This window comes from Meriones unguiculatus, chromosome X (genome assembly GCF_030254825.1).
Source record: "Meriones unguiculatus strain TT.TT164.6M chromosome X, Bangor_MerUng_6.1, whole genome shotgun sequence".
Classification (NCBI taxonomy): domain Eukaryota; kingdom Metazoa; phylum Chordata; class Mammalia; order Rodentia; family Muridae; genus Meriones; species Meriones unguiculatus.
In genome coordinates, this window is record NC_083369.1 from 149705148 (window position 1) to 149719812 (window position 14665).

Below are 14665 nucleotides of genomic sequence, written 5' to 3' on the forward strand. Positions count from 1 at the left end.
ATACCCGAAAATGAACCCTAACCATAACCTGAACCTTAACACTAAACCTACTCCTAACACTACCCCTAATACCAATCCTAAACTGAACCCTAACCTGGGCCCTAACAGAAACCCTATCCCTAAAACTAATCCCAACCCTAACCCTAAACCTAACCCTAACCAGAACACAAACCTGAAACCTAGACTTAACCCAAACCTGAACCCTAACCCTAACTTATACAGAACATTAACCCTAACCCAAACACAAATCTGTACCCTAGCCCTAACCCTAACCCTAACTCTAAAACTAAACCTAACCTGAAACCTAACCCAAACTCTAACCCTAAACCTTACCCTAAATAGGCACTTCCTAAGTATATACTTAAACCAAACCCAAGCACTAACCAGAAGTCTAAAAAGAAACTAAAACCAAACCCTAACCCTAATCCTAACCATAATCCTAATCCTAACAATAACACTAAAGCAATTCTTAACCCTAACCCTAATCTGAACCCCAAACCCAAATACTAACCTAAATCCTAAAAAGAAACCAAAACCAAACCCTAACTGTAACCCTAACCCTAACCCTAATATTAAGCCTATTCCTCACCCAAACACTAACCTTAAACTTAACCCTAACTGAAAACTTAACCATAACACTAACCCTAAAGCTAATCCTAACCATATCCTTAACTTGAACCCTAACCATAAAAAGAGCCTAACCCAGCCCAAATCTGAACCCTAACCAAAAACAGGACCATACACATAAACCTAAACCTATCTCTATCCCTAACTCTAACCCTAACCCTGACTGGAGCCTAATCCAACCCGAATCCAAACCCTAACCCAAAATGGAACCATACCCATAAACCTAAACCTAACCCTAACTGTAACCCTAACCCTGATCCGAACCGGAACCCGAACCCTAACTCTAAACCTAACCCTAACCCAAACCGTGAACCTAATGAGAACATGCACACAAGCTCTAACCAGAACCATGAACATAACCCTAGCCTAACCAAACCCGAATTTGAACCCTAACCTGAACCCTAAACTGTAACCCGAACCCTAACACTAAACCTACTCCTAACACTAATCCTAATCCCAATCCCAAAGCAAACCCTAACTGAGCCCTACCACAAACCAAATCTCTGACCCTAACCCTAAATGAACCCAAACCCTAAACCAAAAATCAAACCTACACCTAACACAAATTCTAACCCTAACCCTAACCCTAACCCTAAACCAAACCCAAACAGGAATTCTAACCCTAAACCTAAACTTAACCCTAACCCTATCTGGAACCTGATCCCTAAACCTAAATGTTGCACCCTAATCACAAACCTAACCCTAACTGGAACTCCAACCCAAACCCTAACCAAAACCAAACCCAAAAACTTGACCTAACCCAAACCCAAACCCTAACTCTAAACCTAACCCTCACCCTAACACTAAAATTAAGCCAAACCCTAACCCTAACCAAAACCTATCACTAACCCTAACCCTAACCTTAACCCTAACCCTAACCTTAACCTTAACCTGAACCCTAACCCAAACCCTAACCGTAACCCTAAACCTGAATCTAACCCTAACCCAAAATCTAACTTAATCTTAACCCCCACCCTAAACCGAAGCCAAACTAGAACCCTAACCCTAACCCTAAACTGAACCCAATCCTAACCCTAACCCTAATACTAACCGTACCCTGAACCAAACCCTAACTCTAACCCTAACCTTTACCAAACCCTAACACTAATTCTAACCCTTATATGAACCCTAAACCGTAACCAAACTATAAACCTAGCCCTAACACTTACCCTAACCCGAACCTGAGCCCAAAACTGAACCCTAAACCTAACTCTAAATTTAAATGTAACCTTAACCCTAACCCGAACCATAACCCTAACACTAACTGTAACCCTACTCTGAAACCTAACTCTAACTCTAAGCCTAACCCTAACCTGAAACCAAAATCGAACCCTAACCCCAACCTGAACCCTAACCCTAACAGTAACACTTACCCTAACCCTAACTCTCACCCTAATCTGAAACCTAAACATTACCCTAACCCGCAGCCTAATGCAAACTCTACCCCAAACCCAAACCCTAACTCTAACCTAACCCTTACCCTTACACTAACCCTAAACCTAACCCTAACCCTAATCATCACCCTAACCCTAACCCTAATCATAACCCTAATCCAACCCTAACCCTAACCCTTACACTAACCCTAACCTGAACCCTAAACATCATTCTAACCCTGACCCTAACCCTAACCGTAAGATTCAGAAGCTCTCCTTAGAAACACGGACACTGGATTCCAGAAACCAGCTCCCTTCTCCGAGTCTCCAATAGGAAGAAGGTGTTTCATGCCTTCCATGGTCACACTTGTTTTCTCTTTTGGACTGAGTGGATCCCAGGGAATACTTGTGGCTCAGCCATGCACAGTGGACTCCTAAGCAGAAGAGATCTTCCACACGCCAACATAATGCCTGCATCATACTCAGTGGATCCCACCAGGCATTAGAGTGTTCATGGGAGTAATTTTACTCATGTGCTAAGCATCCTCAGTGCACAATTGTCCTTCCTGCCCTCCACAAAAAGCAGACCTCTCAGCAGTGATGTGGTCGCACGTTCTGCTCTGCCCTCTGTACACATTGAGGCTTAAATGTCTGCAACCTGATGCACGCTCACATTCCAGAGTGTTGCTTTTCACTTTAACAACAGACCTCACACCTCAGGTTTGCTTCTTTGATTTGAGTCATTTTCATTTCACCAGCATTTTTGCTGGTTATTGGGAGTTGGTGTGATTTGAACACATCATCTTAGGAGGCAGAGTTTGGGGTGTGAATATCTTTAAAGAAGAAACACAATGAACAGTCAGGGAAGATTTTATATTCATACAAAATCTCAAAATCAAAGCTATTTTATTTTAAATAGAAAACTACATCAGTGTTGTGTAGGTGCAGGACATTTGTGCATGGAGTCACCTGGCACACTTTCCAAACACTAACACTCTCTTCTCAGACCTTCTGATTGGCCTGTTTGGAAGGATGCTGCCATTCAGATTCCTCTGTGGTTTCAAGGATCATAATAGCACCAAGGAGTGACAGGGTGGTTGTCTGGTGACCTATTGGGGGCACATGAGCACTGTGCTCATTTATCAGCCTGCTTCCTTTCCTGGAAATATGGGTGGAAAGTAAAGGGTGGTTTTGCTGTAGAGATCTGCCACACAGTTCCAGATCACAGAAATAATTCTACACAGGCTACTGAGGACCAGAATGAAGACAGAGCCCTTGCAGCCCGGTATTGGAATCTCATGGACGGGGCTTTTTTGATGCTGACCCTAATGCTGCTGAGCAAAATTCAGGTGACATGGTCTAGTTTGGGTTGACAGGGCTGTGCACCAGATTTCTTGTCACAGAAGTACAGATGTCAAACTCCTGATGCAATAAGCTTCCCAGAGTCCGATGTACAGAAGCTGAACAAGCTTATTTTCAAATTCTCACAGGTGCCAGAATCTGCTGCTCACAATGATTATCCCAAACCCCAAAGACAGGAGGCTACAGAGAAGTCAGCCAGTCTCCAGATCCACTCCTTTGCCCCAGCAAATCTGAACATGAGATAGAACAAGTGTAATATCAAGCTGGGGACATAACAAAAGTGTGGGAATACTTATAGATCATGGTGTACACAGCACTTAATCCTCTCAGTGGTCCCTGCTCTTTCAATATTCTATTGAAGTGGTCTGTATACACTATTCAGGTCCTACACCATAGATAAATATGCATAAAAGGCCTTGATATATATGACTCTGGCAGGAGTCCCGACTGTAAGGGGGTTTGGACACTATTTGACTGTACACCTCACATGCTGCTCTGTTTCTATTTGATGACTAGGAACCTCAAGACTTGGAGCCAATGGTAGAATAAGCATTTGTAGTCTCATTGATGGTCACTCTTACTGCATCCTTTTTTGCAAAACACAACGATTTTAAATAACTTTAATGCATGTTCCAAAATGGGGGTATGTGCAAATTATTGTAGTGGATGATCGCATGACATTAACTAGAACAGTTTCATATCTGTTTAACCATTCAGAAGAAAGAAGCCAAAAGAAACCTAATGTTCACAGTCTGCTCATTTATGTAAAACACACACACACACACACACACACACACACACACACACACACACACATACACGACTTCTTTAACCATCTGAATATATATTGTAATCATGCACAAAAAATGATGGTGGGTTGAGCAGGTAATGGGGATGGTACCATCATCATCCCTTTCCTATTTTCTCCACAGTGTTCATTTCTAGAGAGAGTTATGTGTGATAGTTCACAATTAAAACAGTGTGAGCACAAAATTAAACTTTTGCTTGTAACTGGACAGATATAAATTGGTATTGGAGTGATGGTCACCTACTGTGTGTGAGGTGCCAAGTTCACAGCCCAGGGCCACAGAACAATATGTTAGTGAAAGATGAGGAATCATGGATATGGGCATTCTGTTTCTGCTCTTTATTCAGTGTTGCACTTTGATAAAATTGGCTTCATTTGGATGCAACACAGAATGTATGGAGAACCACCGTCATCTTTGACACAATACTTACACTTCACAATAATAGTATGAAACACTTAATTGGATCTTCCATCAATTCATATCTTTGACTGTAGCAATAAGGAAAATGATAAAATCATGCTGGATGTGCTGATAAGTCATTTACAGAAAGGAAGGGGTTGAAATTCCTCAGTAATTCTAGTATTTATTTACATAATGCCATTACCCTTGCACAGGCAGAATTTTAAGGGGCCTACAAAGGAGATTTCTTTGCAGTAGACACTATCTACCAGCTACCCAGTGTTCCAGAATCTTCTGTGTCTTGCGCTTCCTAAAAGGGGGAAGGCAGTAGTTGCGTTGCTTGGGAAATACATCAACAAGGTGGGTGTACAATAGATGGTGTCTTCGGTTCTCCCATGGGCCCTGTCTTGCTGAGGCAGGTCTGAGGCAGGGGGCAGCAGGGGTAGTGTGCTTTGAATCAGAAAAGAAATTGGGGTGGAGAATGATTTCAGGTCAGACAGATGAGCTTCTGTGGCAGACAAGGGGTCTGCCTTGGCTGAACCCATGCATTTTGTAATGAACCAACAGAAAGCCTTCATACATCATATTTTGTGTTTTTACCTTTTAGTGTCACTGACATGATCCGTTGGGAGGATTCAGTCATTACCTCCTCTTCTAAGTCACGGGAAATGTGTGTCAAGGAAGAGTGTCATCCAGAGAGTGGAAGGTTCTGAGTAAGAAGTTCTGTCAGTCACACGCTCCTGCCCAGCACCAAGCCATGCTGCAGGCTCTCCACATTTTGAATTCCTATCTCATGTTTTGCTTCATTTGAAAATACTTTTTTAACAGTCCAGGAGATTAATGGCCATTCACAGTCACTCACACACTTACTAGCCCCACTTTATAGAGCTAATTCTCATCATCAGTGTCAGTGAGTTACACACATATGTGGTCAATTCAGGCCCAGGAGCCTTAATATTCATACACAGGCTTTCCTGGCATCTATGATGTTCACCAGGATGTCCTCAAATGGAAGGGATGTTCAAAAGTAGCCCAATCTATACATCACAGGTCATCTTTGGCATTTTCAGTCCTAGGATAGTGACGGTGGTTAATGAAATCCACCTGGAATATATAAAAGCTTTACTTTTTATCTCTCTTATAGGAAGACCAAATGTTAGGGACTGCCAACCTTAAGAGAAACAAGTTACTGTAAAGATTCTTTTTTTTTTCACATCATTGACAAAAACTTTAAAGATTTATCGAAATGTTGCCCATTTTCCCCAAAAGCACTTATGGCAGTTTATGTCAGATGCCAAAGCTGTATTGTATGCACAATATGCTCAAAATCCTTAAGATATAAATCCACGTTTTTATGCTTGTAATACACAGTTTCCCCCTCAGACCCAAGTTTACAATGTGTAGACAATGCTTATTCTCTAATATGTAAATGATACACTAAATATAAAAAACTGAGAAAGCTGATTAATTCAAGTTAATACGATGGTGTGCCAAAAGGACAAAAGAACATCACGCCCGAAGACAAAACACCCCCAAGAAGACATAAAAACCAAATCCTGCACAATCGACATTCCATGTAAAAAAAGCCTGAACAAAGTGTCAATGTGCTACACAATTCCACTTCTGTGTGGGAATGTGTGGATTTGATGTACCACTGTCATTTTTACAGTCTTTGGCACTCTCGTTTCCACATATCCCCTTGCTTTGAGATGATGAACAACTGCTACCAAATCACCAATCACCGAAAGTCCACTGTAGCTTAGTCTGAGTAAAATCCAGCATAGAAGTATTCCATTGTTCTGGGTATGATGACACCGTGTCTCTCTTGCGAGGTTTCCTCCTCTGTGCAAACCACAGATGAAGGTGTAATTCTGGACTTGAACTGCATGGAAGAGACAGTGAGGTCTGCCTTATCACAATAGTACTAGTAGGACATCACAATCATATTGTGACATCACAATGGTTGGATTGTGATATCACTAGAGAATTCTGACATTACAATTGAATTGTGACATCACAACAGTACTATTGTGACATCACAGTTGTACTATGACATCACAATGGTACTATTCTGTAGTCACAATGGCATTATGACAGCATAGTTGTACTATTATGATATCATAAAGACATTGTGACATCACAATGCTACTATTGTGATGTCACAAGGAAATTATGACATCACAATGTTACTAGTAAGACATCACAATCTTATTGTGACATCAAAATGGTTCGATTTTGCATCAGTAAAAATTACAACATTACAATTGAATTGTGACATAACAATGGTAATATTGTGACATAACAATTGTACTATGACATCACAGTGATACTGTTCTCTAGTCACAATGGCATTATGGCATCACAATGGTACTATTAGGATATCACAAAGACATTGTGACATCACAAGAGAATTATGACATTACAATTGTTCAACAAGACAGCACAATGATATTGTGACATTACAAATTACTTTTAGGGTATGATACTCGTATTGTGATATCACAATGTTACTAGTATGACACCACAATCGCATTGTGACAGCACAATATATCTATTGGGCCACAACTAGGGAAGTAAGATGTTACTATTGAATTGTGACATCTCAATAGTACTATTAGGGCATCAAAATAGTATTGTGACATCACAATGGTGTGATTGTGACATTACTAGAGAATTATAATGTTACAATTGACTTGTGCCATCACAATTATACTGTTGTGACATGACAATTGTACTATGACATGAAAATGGTACTTTTCTCAAGTCACAATGGCATTATGACATCACTATTAGGATAGCACAAAGTTATTGTGACATCAAAATGCTTCTATAGTGACATTGCAAAGGTTTTATGACGTCATAATGGTACTAGTGGGACAACACAATCATATTGTGAAATTACAATTGTTCAATTGTGACGTCACTAGTCAATTATGACATTGCAATTGAATATTGACATCACAATGGTACTATTGTGACATCGCACGGGAATTATGAAAACACAATGGTACTATTGTGACATTACAATGGTACTATTCTTTTGTCACAGTTCCATTATGAGATCAGGATGGTACTATTAGGATATCAAAAAAGATATTATGACATCACAATGCTGTTATTGTGACATCACAAGGGAATTATGACATCACAATGGTTCTAGTAGGAAATCACAATTGTCTTGTGACATCTCAATGGTATCACTGTGACATTAGTAGAGAATTATGAGATTATAATTGAATTGTGACATTACAATTGTACTATTGTGACATCACAATTGTACTATGATATCACAATGATACTATTCTCTAGTAACAATGGCATTATGACATTACAATGGTACTATTAGGATATCACAAAGACATTGTGACAGCACAATGCTACTTACTATTGTGACATCACAATGGTACTATGACATCACAATGGTACTGTAGTCTAGTCACAATGGCAATATAACATCACGATGGTACTATTAGGATATAACAAAGACATTGTGATATCACAATGCTACTACTGTGACATCACAATGGAAATAAGACATCGTAGTAATAAGACACCAAAATCATATTGTGACATCACAATGGATCAACTGTGACATCAGTAGAAAATTATGATATTACAATTGAATTGTGACATCACAATGGTTCAATCGTGACATCACTAGATAATGCTAGTATTGTGACATCACAATTGTACGTTGACATCACATTGGTACTGTACTCTAGTCATAATGGCAATATGACATCACGATGGTATAATACCGAGACATTGTGATATCACAATGCTACTATGTGACATCACAATCGTACTAGTAAGACATCACAATCATATTGTGACATCACAATGATACTATTGTGACATGACAATTGTACTATGACATCATAGTGGTACTATTCTCTAGTCACAATGGCAATATAACATCACAATGGTACTATTAGGATATCACAAAGATATTGTGACATCAAAAAAGCTACTATTGTGAAATTGATAGGGTATTATGTCATCACAATGGTATTAGTAGGATATCACAATCATAATGTGACATCACAATGGTATGATTGTGACACTGCTAGGGAATTATGACATTACAATTGACTTGTGAAATCACAATTGTACTATTTTGACATCACAATTGCTCTATGATATCACAATGGTACTATCCTGTACTCACAATGGCATTATGACATCACAATGGTACTATGAGGAAATCACAAAGACATTGTGACATCATAATGCTACTACTGTGGTATCACAAGGGTATTATGACATCCCAATGGTTCTATCCCAATTGTGGATAGGACACCAAAATCCTATTGTGACATCACAACGGTACTAGTAGAGTATCACAATCGTATTGTGACATCACAACGTTACAAGTAGGACACCACAGTTGATTTGTGACATCACTATATTTCTATTGGGCCACCACTCAGGAATTGTGACATTAGTATTGACTTGTTACATCTCAACGGTACTTGTAGGGCAACAAAATATTATTGTGATATATCAATGGTGTAATTGTATCATTATGGGGGAATTATGGCATTACAATTAAATTGTGACATCACAATGGTAGTATTGTGACATTCAATTGTACTATGACATCACAATGGTACTATCAGTGGCATTATGACATCACAATGTTACTATTAGGATATCACAAAGACAAGATGACATCATAATGCTACTATTGTGATATCGCAAGTATATTATGACATCACATGGTACTAGTAGAACATCACAATCAGATTGTGATATCACAATTGTTCGATTTTGACATCACTAGAGAATTATGACATTACAATTGAATTGTGACATCACAATGGTACTATCGTGACAAAACAATTGCACTATGACATCACAATGATATTCTTCTCTAGTCGCAATGGCATTAGTACATCACAATGGTACTATTAGGATATCACAAATACATTGTGACATCACAATGCTACTATTGTTCTATCACAAAGAAATTATGATATCATAACTACCAGCAGGACGATCATCACAACTCTACTAGTAGAGTATCACAATAGTATTGTGACATCACAATGTTACTCATAGGACACCACAATCATATTGTGACATCACAATATTTCTATTTGGCCACCACTAGGGAATTACGACAATAGTATTTAATTGTGACATCTCATAGGTACTGGTAGGGCATCAAAAACATTGTGACATCACAATGGAGTGCTTGTGACTTTAGTAGGAATAGTGACATTGCAATTGACTTCTGACATGACAATGGTAGTATTGTCACATCACAATTGTACTATGACAACACAATGGTAATATTCGCTAGTCACAATGGCATTATTGCATCAAAATGGTATAATTAGGATATCAGAAAGACATTGAGGCATCACAACGCTACTATTGTGACATCACAAGTTTATTATGACATCACAATGGTATTAGTGGGACATCACAATGGTATTAGTGGGACATCACAATCATATTGTGACATCACAGTTGTTTGATTGTGAAATGACTAGGGAATTATGACATTACAATTGAATTGTTACATCATAGCAGTAGCATTGTGACATCTGAATTGTACTATGACATCACAATATTACTATTCTCCAGTCACAATGGCATTATGATATCAAAATGTTTCTATTAAGATATCACAAATACATTGTGACATCACAAGGGTATTATGACATCACAATGGTACTAGAAGGACATCATAATTATAATGCTGTGACATCACAATGGTTCAATTGTGACATCACTAGAGAATTATGAGATTACAATTGACTTGTGCCATCATAGTGGTACTATTATGACATCACAATTGTACTATGACATCACAATGGTACTATTTCCTAGTCACAAAGGCATCGTGACATCACAATGGTACTATTAGTATATCACAAAGACATTGTGACATTGCAATGATAGTATTGTGACATTGTAAGGGAATTATGACATCACAATCGTATTTGTAGGACATCACAGTCCTACTCTGAAATCGGAATAGTGTGATTGTGACATTACAAGGGAATTATTACATTAGAATTGAATTGTGACATCACAATGGTACTATTGTGCCATCACAGTTGTACTCTGACATCATAATGGTACTATTCTCTAGTGACAATGGCATAATGACATCACAGTGGTACTACTATGCCACGGACAGACCCAGTTGGGTCCCACAACCGCGGGAGAATCAGGGATTTGGATATTCAGGAAGGCACGGGTTCGGTGATGACAGACAGACACAACACCAAGAAGGCTTGGAATCTGCTGCAATTTACTTAAGTCAAGCTTACACTTTTATAGTGATTATATAAAGAAGCACCTTGAAGTTAGCATACTTCCCGGATCATATAGACTTTTACCAACAATACAAAGTTTACATTTTAACTCGAAAGTGTAACCAGTGCCCACAAGAAATCTTGGCCTAAAAGCTTTTAATTAACGCAAACAAAGGACATAAAACCTCAAACTCGTGGTTATTTATGCAGTTTTATTGTTACTAACTAAGCCAGGGGCTGTTATGGTTCTCCAAGCCAAGTCCGCTAAAGATTTACGATCCTCCTTAGAGACAAGGCACCAAGGGGGTCTCCTCCCATTTGTCTTGCTAAAGATTTATTATCCTCCTTAGAGATAAGGCACCAAGGGGGACGAGCTCGAGCCAGTCTGTCCATAAAACGTAGTATAATATAAAACCTTCTGACCTCCTATGTTTACCCATCTTCTTCCTGCTTCATCATAAACACCTGTGTATGGTAATGGTTTTGCAGTAGGTTTGTGCTTTCCCATGCTATCTCTCCCTAAAGGAGGAGCCCGCTATTTTCCCCTAATCTTGTAATGCTTCCTGCCATGAATGACTGCAGTGAGAATACCCCGAGCATTTATCTTGACAGATCCTGATGAAATATTTTCCTTAGAAAGACCTAAAGCTCTTGCTCTTTCATTACCTATAATATCTGGATTTTCCACAAGCAATTCCTGATACTGAATCTGATTCATTAGTTCTCCTAAGATTTTATTTTTCATACACTCTATTCTTGCTAAAGCTTTTAATAATCTATCAGAAATGTGTTTCCTTGAATAGTTAATTGTGCTATTCCAAGAATCATAGAGAAACAACAAAAACCTCATTAATCCAACCCCGCAACCGAGGAAGCATAGGAATCTCGGAGTACGTCTTTTTGGCTTAGGTGGCCAGGGGCAACACTTTGCCAGAGCCCTCCAGGGAGCCTATTTCCAAGGGAAACGTATCTCCCATCTAGCAGCATGACCATTGTCATGCTACACAGACGACACTTTGAGTTTGTGTGGCACTACTAGGATATCACAAAGATATTATAACTTCAAAAGGCTGCTATTTTGTCATCGCAAGGAAAGACTGAAATCACAATGGTACCAGCAGGACGTCACATTCGTTTTGTGACATCACAATGGTTTCATTGTGACTTCTCTAGAGAATTATGACATTACAATTAAATGGTGACATCACAATGGTACAATTGTGACATCACAAATGAATTATGAAATTACAATGGTATTATTAGGTTATCACAATAACATTGTGACATCACAATGCTACTATTGTGACATCACACGGGAAGAATGACATTAAAATTGTGATACCAAGACAGCACAATGGTATTTTGATATTACGAATTTACTTTTAGGAAATCAAAATCATATTATGATATCATAATATTACTAGTAGGATACCATAATCGTACTGTGACATCACAGTGGTTCAATTGTGACATTACTAGAGAATTATGACATAACATTTCACTTGTGACATCACAATGGCATCAATGTCACATCACAATTGTACTTTGATATCACAATGGTACTATTCTCTAGTCACAATGGCATTATGACTACACAATGGTACTATTAGAACAACACAAAGACATTATGAAATCACAATGTTACTATTGTGACATCACAAGAAAATTGAGACATCACAATGGTACTAGTAAGAGATCACAATGGTATTGTGACATCACAACGGTACTACTGCAATGTCACAATTGTACTATGATGTCACAATGGTACTACTGTCCAGTCCAATGGCATTATGATATCATAACGGTTTTATTAGGATATCAAAGAAACATTGTGACTTCAAAAAGCTACTATTGTGATATCGTTAGTGTATTATGACATCACAATGGTACTAGTAGGATATCACAATCATATTTCGACATCACAATGCTGTGATTGTGACATACCTAGAGAATTATGACATTATAATTGAATTTGCACATCACAATGGTACTATTGTCCCATCACAATCGTACTATGACATCACAATGATACTATTCTCAAGTCACAATGGTATTGTGACATTACAATAGTACTATTAGGATATCACAACGATATTGTAAATTCACAATGCTACTAATGTGACATCGAAAGGGTATTATGACATCACAATGGAACAAATAGGATAACGTGGTCATATTGTGACATCACAAGGGTTTGATTGTGACTTCACAAAAAATTATGACATTACCATGGAATCAGGACATCAAAATGGTACTATTGTGACATTACAATTGTACTTTGACATCATAATGGTACTATTCTCAGGGCACAATGACATGACAATAGTACTATTAGGGTATCACAAAGATATAATGACAGAATGTTTCTATTGTGACATCACAAGGGTATTATGAGATCACAATGGTTCTAGTAGGATGTCAATATCATATTGTGACATCACAATGGTACGAATGTGACATCAATAGGTAATGCTACTATTGTGACTTCACAATTGTACGTTGACATCACATTGGTACTGTACTCTAGTCACAGTGGCAATATGACATCACAATGGTACTATTAGAATATTGCAGAGACATGGTAATATCACAATGCTACTATTGTGACATCACAATCTTACTAGTAAGTCATCACAATTGTATTGTGACATGACAATTGAACTATGATATCACAATGGTACTCTTCTCTAGTCACTATGGCATTCTTATATCACAATGGTAATATTATGAAATCACAGAGACATTGAGACATCACAATGCTACTATGATGACATCACAAGGGAATTATGACATCACAATTGTACTACCAAGATAGCACAATGGTATTGTGACATTATAATGTTACTTGTATGATAACACAATGATATTGTGACACCACAATATTACTTATAGGACACCACAATCGTATTGTGACATCACAATATTTCTCTTGGGACACCACTAGGGAATTATGATGTTACTATTGAATTGTGACATCTCGATGGTACTATTAGGCATAAAAATCATACTGTGATGTCACAATGGATCGACTGTGACATCAGTAGAAAATTATGACATTACAATTGAATTGTGACATCACAATGGTACTCAAAGGTACTATTGTGACATCACAATTGTACTATGACAACACAGTAGTACTATTCTCTAGGCCCAATTGCAATATAACATCACAGTGGTACTATTAGGATATCACAAAGATATTGTGAAGTAAAAAAGCTACTATTGTAAAATCAATAGTGTATTATGACATCACAATGGTACTAGTAGGATATCACAAAGACAATATGACATCACAATGCTACTATTGTGACATCACAAGGGTATTATAATATCTCAATGGTACTAGTAGAACATCACAATTGTATTGTGACATCACAATTGTTTGCTTGTGGCATCACTAGAGAATTATGATATTACAATTGAATTGTGACATCACAATGGTACTATTGTGAAAAACCATTGTACTATGACATCACAATTGTATTCTTCTCTAGTAACACTGGCATTATTACATCACAATGGTAATATTAGGATATCACAAATACAATGTGACATCACAATGCTACTATTGTTACCTCACAAGGAAATTATGACATCACAACTCTACAAGCAGGGCGTCAAAATCATACCGTGAAATCACAACTCTACTAGTGAAGTATCACAATGATATTGTGACATCAAAATGTTACTAGTAGGACACCGCAATTGTACTAGTAGGACACCACAAGGGTACTAGTAGGGAATTATGACATTACATTTGACTTGTGACATGACAATGGTAGTATTGTGACATCACAATTGTAATATAAAATCACAATGTTACAAT

General features: G+C 38.0%; 1 pseudogene; it reads right to left on the reverse strand.

Annotated features, from left to right (window-relative positions):
- Positions 1 to 3002: 3002 nt before the first annotated feature.
- Positions 3003 to 14665, reverse strand: part of LOC132649978 (uncharacterized) — a 51209-nt pseudogene continuing 39546 nt past the window's right edge.